The sequence below is a fragment of the Felis catus genome, chromosome X (assembly GCF_018350175.1).
Source record: "Felis catus isolate Fca126 chromosome X, F.catus_Fca126_mat1.0, whole genome shotgun sequence".
NCBI lineage: Eukaryota > Metazoa > Chordata > Mammalia > Carnivora > Felidae > Felis > Felis catus.
Window position 1 is genome coordinate 15,819,404 of NC_058386.1, and position 13,478 is coordinate 15,832,881.

At 42.6% G+C, this 13,478-nt stretch overlaps 1 protein-coding gene across 10 annotated transcripts in view; it reads right to left on the reverse strand.

Moving 5' to 3' along the window:
- SH3KBP1 (SH3 domain containing kinase binding protein 1) overlaps nt 1-13,478 on the reverse strand; it is a 334,393-nt gene that overhangs the window by 73,658 nt on the left and 247,257 nt on the right. The window lies entirely within an intron of this gene.

Here is a 13,478-nt window from a genome sequence, read left to right on the forward strand (position 1 = left end):
CGTTGAAAAAAAAAATTTTTTTAAATAAAAGGATAAACGGAACTGATAAACTTTTAGCCAGACTCATCAAGAAGAAAAGAGAGACAACTCAAATAAATAAAACCAGAAATGAAGGAAGAGAAATAATAGCTGGCACCACAGGAATACAAAGGACCATAAGAGAATGTTATGAAAAATTCTATGGACAACCTAGAGGAAATGGACAAATTCCTAGAAACATAAAACCTTCCAACACCGAGTTGGGAAGAAATAGAAAATCTCAACAGACTGATTACCAACAATGAACGGAATCAGTAATCAAAAAATTCTCCCAAAACAAAAGTCAGGACCAGATGGCTCCACAGGGGAATTCTACCTAACACTCAGAGAAGAGTTAATACTTAATTCTTCTCAAACTATCCCCAAAAACAGAGGAGGAAGGAAACCTTTCAAATTCATTCTATGAGGCCAGCATTACCCTCACACTAAAACCAGAGAAAGACACTACAAAAAAAAAAAAGAGAGAGAGAGAGAGAGAACTACAGGTCCAAAATCTCTGATGAATACACATGCAAAAGTCCCTAACAAAATATTAGCAAACGAAATCCAACAATACATTAAAAAAAAAAATCCTTCACCACAATCAAGTGAGACTTATTCTTGGGTTGCCCCAGGGGTTTGATATTCACAAATCAATGTGATACATCACATTAACAAGAGAAAGGATAAAAACCATACAATCCTCTCAACAGACACAGAAAAAGCATTTCACAAAGTACAACATCCACTCATAATAAAAACTCTCAACTTTTAGAGAGTAGGTCTAGAGGGAATATACTTCAACATAATAAAGACCTTATATGAAAACCCCACAGTTAACATCATCCTCAATGGGGGAGGAACTGAAGGCCTTTCCCCTAAAGGCAGGACCAAAACAAGAATGTCCACTCTCACCACTATAATTCAACACAGTACTGGAAGTTCTAGCCACAGCAACCAGACAACAAAAAGAAAAAAAAGGCAACCAAATTGGTAAGGAAGCTGTAAAATTTCACTATTTACAGATGACATGATACTATATATAGAAAATCCTAAAGATTCCACCAAAAAACTATGAGAGGTGATAAATGAATTCAGTAAAGTCACAGGATACAAAATTAATACACAGAAATCTTTTGCATTTTGTTACACTAACAATGAAGTAACAGAAAGAGAATTTTTTAAATGTTTATGGGGGGGGCATGTGTACATGTGCATCCGTGTACATGCATGAGCAGCAGAGGGGCAGAGAGAGACAGGCGCAGAAAAACGATCCCAAGCAGGCTCTGTGCCATCAGTGAGGAGCCTGATGCGGGGCTTGATCCCACCAACCGTGAGATCATGACCTGAGCCGAAATCAAGAATTGGACACCTACCCGACTGAGCCACCCAGGCGCCCCAGCGAAGAGAAATTAAGAAAAGCAATCCCACTCACAGTTACACCAAAAATAATATAATACTTTGGAATAAACATAACCAAGGAGTTAAAAGACCTGTAGTATGAAAACTATAAAACACTGATGAAAGAATTAAAGAAAAAAAAAAGGAAAATGTCCCATTACAAAAGCCAACATCCTAGGATCGTCAAGGCTTAGGGAGTCATTCACTGTTTTGCGACACTGGGAACTCATGACCTCAAAGAGTTCATCTAACTTGTAAAAAATCCTGACTTTTTATTGGGCAATAACTTACAGGCTTTGCAATACTAACTTCTGATTCTTTCATTTCACATAATATATAACTGGTAATAAAAAATCGAATGAGGAACACACAAAGAGCAGTAACCAAGCCTCCACTTGGCCATGCCAATATGAATCGAAGCATGTGTAGACGCCTGAAAACTACTCAGAAATGTCCCATGTCTTCTGTAAGCCACCCACATCGTACCTCACATTTTCTTGCTTCTTCATATGTACAGTAATTTGTGACTGTATGCTCTCAACAACTGTGCAAACTACGTCGTTGAGACTGGGTTTTGAGGCCTTCCTTGTAACCGTGTTGAGTTTTTGTTACGGTGTGCAAGTTACGTGCAGATCAGCTTGATCCGTCAAAGCTTGGTTTCAGGCTTTGTTAGGGTGGGTTAGGGAGGGGCTGTTCCTGTGGCTGCCTCTTCTGGGTTCTCAATTAGATGCCAGGTATGTTCAGCACAGTTTTTCTACCCTGCTTGGCCAGAATTCTAACATGTCTCATCACTGGTGACTTCTGGGATGTTCACTCAGCTCACAGCCCACCCACTCCCCCGTGCTGATTTTCTTCCGGGCCTGGTGGGGTCTTGCCCTAGTGATGCACACTTTAGCATTTGGCAAAACCTTCTGGAGCTCTTTCTTTGCACAGCTCACTCCTCTGCAATTGCCTGCCCTGAAAAGTCCAGTCACCTGGGCAGCCCTGAATTACAATCTCTGTTTCCTCTATCTGATGAGTCCTCTGCTTTCTGTTGGGGCGCCAGTGCCCTATGCTGCAATTTAGAAAGCACCCCCGGGGTTGATGTGGAACACTTCTCTCAAGGGTTACATTTCCATGCTTTGTATTACCCAATGCCTAAAAACAGTGGGTTCATGTATTTTGTCCAATTTTAACGTTGTCTATGGCAGGAGGGTAAGGCTGACACCTTTGATTCCATCATGGCTACAACCAGAAGCTGTATACTCACTTAAAAAGGCTGTTTCTTTAATTAGAATTTATTTGATTCTAGATTTAATAGAACTTTAAGCTCTATCTTTAAAAGTCTGAGCTATTTCAAGGTCTAATTCCCAAAAGAAGTCCTAGAGAAAGAATTTCTGAAATGAAAAGACATACAAGAGTTTTTAATTACCCTGGAGTCTCCTCTGCTAGTCATAGACACCTTTCTCTAACAGGAAGGTGGAATATTCCCTAAGGAAAAGTAGAGTCGGTGTTAAACATCATTACATGCAAAAGTGAAATATAGGCAGTAGGTCACTGCCACCCAACCTTTTCCAGATAATGGCACGCATATAAAATGATAATATTTTGATGGCATACTGCTGGAGGCCAAATGTTAAAGGCCAACAACCCAGAAGGGGGTCCCGGCTACCTAAGGCCCTTTCCATCCACCTGGAGAGCTGAGGGGATCACTACCCAATACTCCTATAACCCACTCATAGCACATGGGTTAGGAAATGCTACAGAAGTAACCCTTGAATCTGGATGTCAGCAAGAACTGCGCAAAAAGCTGAAATCAAATCTCAGTCCCCAGAAAGAGAACAGAACTTCCACAGACATTATGAGAGGCAGGCAGGCAGGCAGGCAGGCAGGCAGGCAGGCAGGAGGAAAGCCCGAAGGGATTTTAATAGGAGACAAGCCAGAGCAGAAGCCCCACAGGCCTGGTTACTCACAGCCTGTTTCCCGTTTAGAAAAAGATGCTTCTATCTGGAGCCTCTTCAGAGAACAGCACCCAACAGATAATTCCCTAACAGTCCAGCTCCAGGATCACCATTCATACTGCGCAAGTCCTGGAGTCCTGGGGTACGGCCGCATAGCTTGCCCACAACAAATACACAGGAATAGCTTACTGATTTCATTATTTTATTTTTAGGTTATATAATCTCAAGTTTCAGGAAATGTTTAGGCCTTTAGTCTTTTTTCTAATATCAGAGTGAAAGACCCTCTACTCCCATAAATCTATTTAAAAAAACAGTCATCATGTGAAAAGGAGATATTTGCAAGAGAGGACGTTTCCTGTGTACTCATGATCGGGCTTTATGCGCCATAGGAACCATTAACATATGAAGGCACATGAACAATTACACACAAAACACAACTCATTAAGGAAGCACTTTTACATTTCTTTGGTCCATTTAAACATAATCAAGTATGCAAAGTTATACATCAGTATTTTTTTCATACTTGTTAAGTCATTTACATTGAGATGACCACTTAAGGCTCAATTGTGAAAACGGTTTCTAATGGGACCCTCGGTTCATCCGAAGCACGTGGCTTAGAATACGTTTACCTCTCAAGGATGTGCATCCTACAGCTGAGCTCTCATGTGCATTTGTGTTTAGAAAACCGTATATTCTGCATCCCAACACATGCTTTTCTTCCATTAAAAGGGGAGCAGATATAATAAAAATCATTTTGCTTCTTTGACAAAGAGTGGCATTTATAAAGCATCTTTCATTATGCTTTAAGAGATTTTCTGAGCTCCTGCACCACCTCCAAGAGAAACAAAGAAAGCTGTTAGGGATGAGGGTTGGGGAGTGCCTTCATTTTACAGATAAGGACCAGGAAGGAATATGAGGTGAAAGACAGAGCCATGATCATTATGAACGTCAAGATCGGCCAAGCCAGCTGCAGCAGCTATTGGTAAATTCATAAATTCCTACCTTCTATTTCTATTCTTCACCAGACAAATCTACATTTCAGTTTTTCTATTAGGAAAACTTATTCCTTGGCATAAAAATTCGTTTGGTGATGTTTTTCTCTACACGCAGCAAATTTAGCTTACAGACCTTGGGCAGGGAGTGAAAAACACAATTCCCAGTCGAATCCAGGCCCTCGGGCTGCTCAGCTGAGTCCAGGCCTGCCTGCTAGGTAGAGTGGGGCTACATCTGTTTGCCACCTTGGGGGAAAAGCTCCAATACGGGAGATTTATGGTCTTGTGTTACAAAGGATATTCTCGGGAAGACCGAGAACAAAACCAAGGTCCTTGAAATTCATGCAATCACTTATCAGGAAGTTATTTACTAAATATTGGGGCTCCGATAGTCTTGTAAGAACAAAAGACCAACCAACATTCTCTTAAGGGTATCTTTGCAGAGCCAAGGTTTTTAATTTTGCCAAAGTCCAATTTGGCAGTGTTTTCTTTCACGGGCTGTGCTTTTGGTGTCATGTCTAACAACTCTTTCTCCTATGTTTTCATAAACAACATTTTCTGCTTTTTGTTTTACATGTAGATCTATGGTCCATTTTGAGTTAATGTATGTATTAGGTCTAGGTCAGGGTATTTTTGGTTTTGTTTTGCTTATGGATTACCAATTGTGCCAATACCATTTCTGAAAAAGATTATCCTTTCTTTCTCAAAGTTTCCTTGCTCCTTTGCTGAAAATTAATTGGCTGTATTTTGGGGGTCTGTTTCTAGACATTCTATCTCAGGGGGCAGCAAACTATAGCCCATGGGCCAAATCTGGCCTGCTACCTATTTCTGTTCATTCCACTAAGAACAGTCGAAACATTTTTAAATGGTTTAAAAAAACCAAAAGAAGAACATTTCAAGGAATGTGAAAATTACACAAAATCCAAATCTGAGTGTCCAAAAATAAAGTTTTATTGGAACTCAGCCACGCCCATTCATTTAGTTCTCTGACCGCTTTTGCATAGTTGCGACAGAGACCATAAAGCCTAAAATATTTACTCTCTGGCCCTTTACAGAAAAAGTTGGCCAAGCTCTGATCTAGAATATGAGGATCCATATATATATATATATATATATATATATATATATATATGTACATATATATATGTACATATATATATATATGTACATATATATATATATCCATGCAGAACCTCAGGGCCTCTCTGAATGCCACTGTAAAAAAAAAATGCTTGTAAGGAGAGAAGCTTTAAATAGAACCTCTGAAAGCCCTGAGGAAGGCAGAAAAGGAAGGCATTTAATAGCCAGCTACTCTTTCCAACTAGGACAAAAATATAAAGGCCTTAAGTAAAACTGTTCTTAAAAGGATGAATTGTACTGCACTATATAGTTAACCATAAAGTGGAAAAAATTTAAGTCCAAAAGATATTTATTTTTAATGATGTTTTTCTTAAATAGCCCCAGGAGTCATAAACGAAGAAAAAACACTTGTAAATGTGAAAGATGACAGGTTAATGTCATGTGTGTAAGGTGTTTTTATAAAAATCAATTCGAAAATGACACATAAAATTTTCAACTTGAGTAATCATTTTAAAAAATGCACACTCCGATCAGATTAGCAGAGATTAAAAAGAATGATAATATCCAGGGATGACAAGGATAGGAAAACATATTCTCACACACTCCTGTGGGGAGACTAATTGGCACAATCTTTCATAACATCACTTAAATAGCTTTAAAAGGAACTGAGGCAGCATTACATTTAGCGAGTTATCATCAGGAAATAATAACAACAGTTAACACTGATAGATCACTTCCTCTAAGTGAGGCATTCTAAGTGCTTTACCTACTTGAACTCAGTTCATCTTTGCGACACCAGGAGGTGGGTACTGTCATCACCCCCTTTCACAGATGTGAAAACTGAGGCACACAGATCGCACAACCTTCCCAAGGTTACACAAGTAGTAGAAAGTGGCAGCACTAATTACGTGCACAAGAATTTACAGAGCGATGACTGCACGCAACACGGTCTAAAATAAGGAAAACCCAGAAACAAGCTAAATATAAAAAAGAACTGTGGCACTTCATATATTAGGATGCTAAGGAACCATTTAGCCATGCTGCCAAAGACAGGCATGATATATTTTTTAAAAAGAGGCTTACAAAATAGTGTGTATGATACGATCTTATTTTTATTTTGAGCTATAATGTGTGCGTGTCTCTGTGTAGAACATCTGGAAGGACATCGCTCAAATACTGAGAGGTATCCGAAGGTGGTGAGGTCACAGGTGATTTTGACTTTTCTTTGTATTTATCTATTTATCTGTTTTTTTCTCATTTTTCCTCAAGAGAAAGTATTTACATGATTTTAAAGTATTATTTATTTATTTATTTATTTATTTATTTTTTAATTTTTTAACGTTTATTTATTTTTGAGACAGAGACAGAGCATGAACGGGGGAGGGTCAGAGAGAGGGAGACACAGAACCGGAAACAGGCTCCAGGCTCTGAGCTGTCAGCCCAGAGCCCGACGCGGGGCTCGAACTCACGGACCGTGAGATCATGACCTGAGCCGAAGTCAGCCGCTTAACCGACGGAGCCACCCAGGCGCCCCTTAAAGTATTATTTAAAAGTGCATCCCATGCCACTTTCCATCTCAGAAAAGCCTATTTTAATAAAATGCAAATGTGAATGCAAAGATCTTTGAGATACTTTAATAAGACGGAGGCTATCCAACTAGAATAAATTACTTTTATCCTAAGAAAAGTCAAAAAAGAAATAATAAAGGGGAATTTCAGGGAAAGTACTGAACTAAATTTCAGGACAGTTCAATATATGAAGGAAACTTCCAGTCACTGGGAATTTGTTTTTCTTCTTCCCATAATAACTTATCAGAGCCGTAACTATAATTCAACTTTTAGATTTCTAAAGCCTTTTCAGCCACATCTCCTCTGATTGTCACAAAAGCCTTGTCAGGGTAATGCCAACAGAAAGGTTAGAAATAGAAAGAGTTTCTCTAATTCCTTAAGACACCTGCAGGTTTGTCTGGGTGTTGTAGGAGAAAAGTATCCCAAGATGGTGTTGCACAGATTACCAAGGCCCTGCCACCGAAGCACAGCTCTCTGGACAGAGATGATCATGACGCCGAATGAACACTAGGGTCCCTTTCAACAGTTTCACATAACTTGTGGACGCATACACGGCTGGAGATTCTCATCAACTGCGAAGAACTCATCTATGGAAAATCTGCAATCATGGCCAGCAAAATTTTGGGGTGTTATTATTGTGTTGACTATCTACTGGTAAACTAAAGAGAGATTTTCTACCACCTCAAGTCCTATGTTCGCCAGTCTCATCTAATTTAACGCTGTGTTTATGATAATAAACAAGCCTCAGGGAGGAAGAGTTTTGATCAAACGCACTTATGGTATCAGGATTCTTCTCAACGGTCCCCATGTCCTGGTTACATTACAGAGGAAGCAAAACAGCAGTCAACCGGATGTATTCCTTGGGATTTCTAATGGTCTGAGGAGGCGATATATTGTGACTTCTGTTGCTAGTAAGGACATATGCAGTCTAACAAGACAGGCCATACTGCAAAAAAAAAACAACCAAAAAAAAAAAAACCAAAAAACAACAACAACAACAAAACACATCCCATGACATAGATGACTTATTTGCTGAACACTGACATTCTTCAAATGTGTGTAAACCCAGATGGTCCCAGACCTGTGCTTAACTTCTTCGTTCACTCATAAAGCATGTCCTTCTAATGGGTCTGTCAGCGTGTCATCATTTTCAGGGTGACACGTGCTAATTTACTCCTCACCCTTTAAACCACATTTAATCCTAGCGTTTAGCTCTGCTAAAAGCTTCGGCAGTGCAGAGAGAAAGGGTCAAGGCCAGCAATCTATTTAGCTGATGGACTTTCTTAAGCCAAGCTGAGAACCCTTCTTGAGATTCCTACAGCCACTTCTCTTTGAGGAAACATCCTTACTTCCTGTGGGGCCGGAAGCAAGGAAGTGTGAAAACATTCTTCTCGTGAATAAATGTTTCAATTAATGAATTAATCAGATGAAGCAGGAAGGGAAAATACACATTAGAACAAACAAAAGAACTTATAATCACAGAATGACTTAAGAAGCTCAAGACTCTTGTCTTTCCCTTTCTCTGTCTCTCTCTCTCCCCTTCTCCCTCTCTCTCTCTCGCTCTCTCTCTCTCTCTCTTTTCATACTAAAAGCAAGCAGAAAACTAAGTAGTACCCAGGCCCAGAAGAAAAGAGGAAGGTAAAATATGCTGGACATGGGCAGAAAGCAGAAGGAGGATGGGGGAGAAGAGGGCTTCAGGCACAAAAAGAACAACATTAGCCCTGAGCCGAGGTCATCATTTCCTCTGCACTGATTATCTTTCATTTCTGGAGAGGTGACAATGGAATCATAAAGGCATGGATGGTCCTGAACCTAAGCGATCACAAACATGGGCACCAAAATGCAAGTGGGTGGGGCAATGGCATGGTAATATCACTTTCCTGATTAAATAATGATGATTTCATTAAGTTAGAAAGAAAATTTGATAGGCACTTGCCCTAGATAGCCAGAAACAGAGTGTGACTCGGTGAAAAGACAAGTCACCACTGGAAGTGACAACCCCGCCTTCCACAAGCGTCCGACAGCCCCACGGACAGCTCAGGCAGCGCAACCGTGCCCTGGCTCTGCCACATGGTGACCCTTGGGAGGGCCACCTCCACGCTCCGGGCCTCGGTTCCTCCTTTGCAACGTGCACAGGACACCCGCGGTCCCACCTAACTTCCAGGACTGCCATGAGGGAAAGGAATGGCGACGAGGGGCCCTGGGCTCTTGGTGCCAGCCACCCGGAAGCATCCTACACTGGGAAACCATGCTGGCGCGTGTAAATTGGCCTGTTATTAAGTTAGGTGTTCAAGAGCTGTCTAGAAAGGAGGAAGGTAGAGATGAAGGAGGCCGGGTTAGTTAGTATTCAGTCCTAACTCCGCCTTCACAGCAGGTCAAGTTCCAAATATTGAAGGGTGGGTCCCTGGTCTGACATACTCTGAGGAGAAGGTGAAACTCCCCCTGTGATTTTTTCTGTAGTAGCTACTGTATATTTCTACCTTTATCTAATCTTTTGGCTTCTCTCTTTCTTTAGGGTGCATCTATCAGTTTCTTTTCCCGTATGGCAATACTGGTTTACATTGCTTCTCCCCTTCCCTCCATCTCCATTGCCACATGATTTTTATCAGTAATATTATCTTCCTTAATGTTCACCTTCACGTTATCAAATAGGCTTATGCCTATGAAGAAACGGCAGTGGTGGGGAGGCGGTTGTGTCTGCTTTATTAGGGGGTCAAAGACATGGTCACTCAGGGGAGCTTTTTAATAAGAAATACATAGAGTTCCTTATTTACAAAGGGGTCACATGGGAAGCCCTTCCTTCCAAGTTAGGGGGGCTGAGGCCAGGAGACAGTGGGCAAGGAAGGCCAAGGGCGGGAACATCGGCCCTCTCCACAATCGGGCTCCCTCTCCCCCATGTGACAGCGGCCAGGGCGAGGAGCGCCATTTTGATGGCAGCCACCATCACTGCTGAAGCCTGGCCTCGCCTGTACCAGGCTGCTGTCAGCCTTTCTCCAAGGAGCTCCCTGGTTGGAAACCAGACCCAGAGGCTTCTGAACCCTTTCAACCATGCTCTGAGCACAAATCACGAAGGCAGGGATGGGGGCGGCAGGAACACAGATGAAGGAGCTATTTTTGAGTGACTGGAAATAAAAGCTAAACACAGGTGTGTTCTGTGCAAGTGGAAATGTTCCTAAATCTGTAAGAATTCTTTATAAATAAACTAAAAAACAAACCATTTGGGTTGCCACATTTCATCCTAGTTTCCAGGGACACACACAAATAGTTCAGGTCTTTGCATATTATTTCAGGAATCATGGAGGGCTCACAGGCACCCACTAAGGGCGTCTGACTCATTTTCTAGAAAGCTACACAAAATGACAACCGAGGGCTAAAAATGAGGGCAACACCCGCCCTGTGACTCCTGCCACAGCACAGAAAAGCAGGGCAAAAGGAAACCACCTTAGCCGACTCTCAAAGAAAAACACCGGTGGAATTTGGGGTACACTGAGAACCTCTAACAGCAAAAGCAGTTGAATTTAGAGAACAGCAATTCAGGTCTTTCCTCTCAACTCATACATACAATAAGGAAGCATATCAAAATACACATTAGACAAATCATAGTGAAGCTCTTCTCTTTATAATGTCCATGGCACATACTCATCTAAACAAATTTCTAGGTGATCCTTTAACTCAGAGGAAAATTAAGAGTTTTCTGTAATGTCAGCAGGGTTTGACAGACACGGAATCCATTTTCCCCACTTTTCAGCAAGCAAAATACTTAGGACGTATTTTTTTCTCAAAATTCTTGCTGAAATCTCACCCATTGTGAATTCTGAGCTATTTTCGGGCAGATTTTCCACCACTGCTACCCACCTCATATCAAGGTGTTCCTCTTCCAGCAGCAAACTGGGCCCAATCACGAGAGCCCTTCTTCCCCACGTCCGAGGTCAGAGAAAGAGCAACCAAAGGTGAAGCAACAAAGCATGTATACACAGCACCTTAGCAAATCCTCGTGGCAGCCCTGTGAGGTCCGCTTTCTGGCTGAGGAAACTGAGGCTCAGAGGGATTAAGTGACACGCCCAAAGACATACAGCCGTGAATGGCATCGCTGGAATTCAAACCCTGGTTTCTCAGAGCTGGTAATCTACATGGCACTTGTCATTTTAACATACTTCCAAACAACTGGAACGCTAGGTCAAGGCTGGCAGATACTTCATAGGAATAAAAGTCAAAATCTGCACAAGGACAGGATATCAAGAGACCTGATTTCACGGACCATAAAAAACAATAATAAAAGCAGGGGGCACCTGGGTGGTTCAGTCGGTTAAGTGTCCGACTTCGGCTCAGGTCATAAATGATCTCACGGTTTGGGTTCGAGCCCCACGTCGGGCTCTGTGCTGACAGCTTGGAGCCTGGCGCCTGCTTCAGAATCTATGTCTCCCTCTCTCTCTGCCCCTCCGCTGCTTGTGCCCCCTCCCTGCTTCCCTCCCTCTTTTTCTCTCTCTCCCTCTTTCTCAAAAATAAATAAGTAGACATTAAAAAAAGTAATTTGAAAAAATAATAAAAACAAAATTGATAATACACAGGGGACATTTTTAAGTTACAAGCGAAAAATGGGCCCAGGTAGGTACATGACACAGCATGAGTTAAGACTGGCTATATTATTAGCTATTGAAAAAGCAGCTAAGTGGGTAGGCAGAGGGCATCCCGGGGGGCAGGAACATGGTCTGGGTCAGGTTAGGGAGGGTACATGAGTAAGGCAGGGCCATCTCAGGAGAGCTTGTTGTAGAACGGTGATGTGGCCCAAGGCCAAAAAGCCAGATTAAGACCAGAGCGCCTGGGCAAATGAGTGCAAGGAGAATCAAGCTGGATTTGACAACGAAGGTGAAGAAAGTTGCTAAAGACTTTCATTGGAGCAAAGGGGTCACATGAGCAAAGCACCATTACAGGATGATAAATAGAGGGGCCTGGGGTGGCCACCCCGGGGTTCTCCTCCAGAGCAGGTGCTGTGGAGGGTGCTGGGAGAAGGAGGAGATGAGGCTCTCTGCTCAGCCGGCCCGGAGAGGTGTGGACTCCAGCGTGGGCCTGGATGCCCCACGGACAGGAAGTGGCAGGAACACAGGAAGGCAGAATCCCCAGGCTCCGGTGCTGCTGGGCTCGAGAGTGGGGGCAGGGCCGAGCGAGGGGGAGGAAGTGTCAGAATGACACAGCACCCTGGGCCTGAGGAGCAGGAGCAGGGTATAAGCCAGGTCAAGGGACCGAGTGTATGGCAAGGATAACAAGGTCACGTTTTACAAGCATCTATAAGCTGCTTCAGTCTCTAAACTGCTTCTACAGGCATGAGGATAGGAAAGTGAGGAAGTGCGGTACAGCTCCCGGACACTCCCGACAGCAGCCTTCCACATCTGCCCATGCCCTTCTCCCTGCCGTGCGGATGGAGGACGGAACCAGGAGAGGGTCCCTCTCTGACTAAGCTCTTTAGAAAAATTCAATTCTTCTGATCACACTGGATCTCGAGCTGGTAGGAACAAAACCATCAAGATGAATGTGTTCTCATCATATGTAATCAAATGACAAGGACGGGAATATAATATATTGAGGTAGAAACAGATGTATTCAGATAAGAGACCATCCATGGTAGTTTTTTCCTTTTCTCCAAACCTTATTAAATATTATTGACACATCTGGTTCTCAGTTAAAAAGAGGCTTCCCCCTCCAAAGAAAAAGAAAAAAAAACAGTAACATGCACCCCTGCTTTGCAAAGAATGGGTTATTTGACTCTCCGTTTGCTTTATAGTCACAGGGGAAAGTAATCTATCCCTTTCCCTGTAGGATGAAAACCAAGGATCTGTGCTAATTAGCGAAGTATCTGTATTGTGCTTTACGCCCATTTAACAACTTCTTTATTCCAAGTATTTGATTAAGGGTATTGTTCAAAATAGGAAACGCACCATGTAGACACAGGCCGAAGGAGGCACCACTTAAGGACGAGGGGAAGGGCGGTAAGGAAAGAGAACCACTTCCGCCTCCTTGGCAGAAAGAGCAAGAAGGGCAGTGTTTTACCCTCCTGCCATGTAAAACACTTACAGAGACACGCTAAAACAAATGCAGGGAGAACAGTTTACAGATAAAGCAATGAGCACATTCCTGGCCCATCAGTAGAGCTAGGGATCGTCTACTATTCCAGGAAAGCAGTCTTAGCAGTGTCTTCCATTCCACTGTCGTATGGAAGAGGCCAGCTCTCTCCCTACAATACTTTGATCTTTGGTGAGCTGCTTAGCCTCTGGGGTCATTAGTGCCCTAATATCTTTGGTTCCGGCTCTTAAAACACACAACTTCTACAGCCATTTCTTAAAGGTAACCGTCCTGGACTATAAAAGGTAAATCGTACCCATCACTTCATGGACACACATGGGGGCGGCGGGGGGTGGGCCGGCGACACTGGGAGCCCCTCCCTCTCAGTAACGGCCACAGGAGCAAGACCCAGGGCCTAGCTC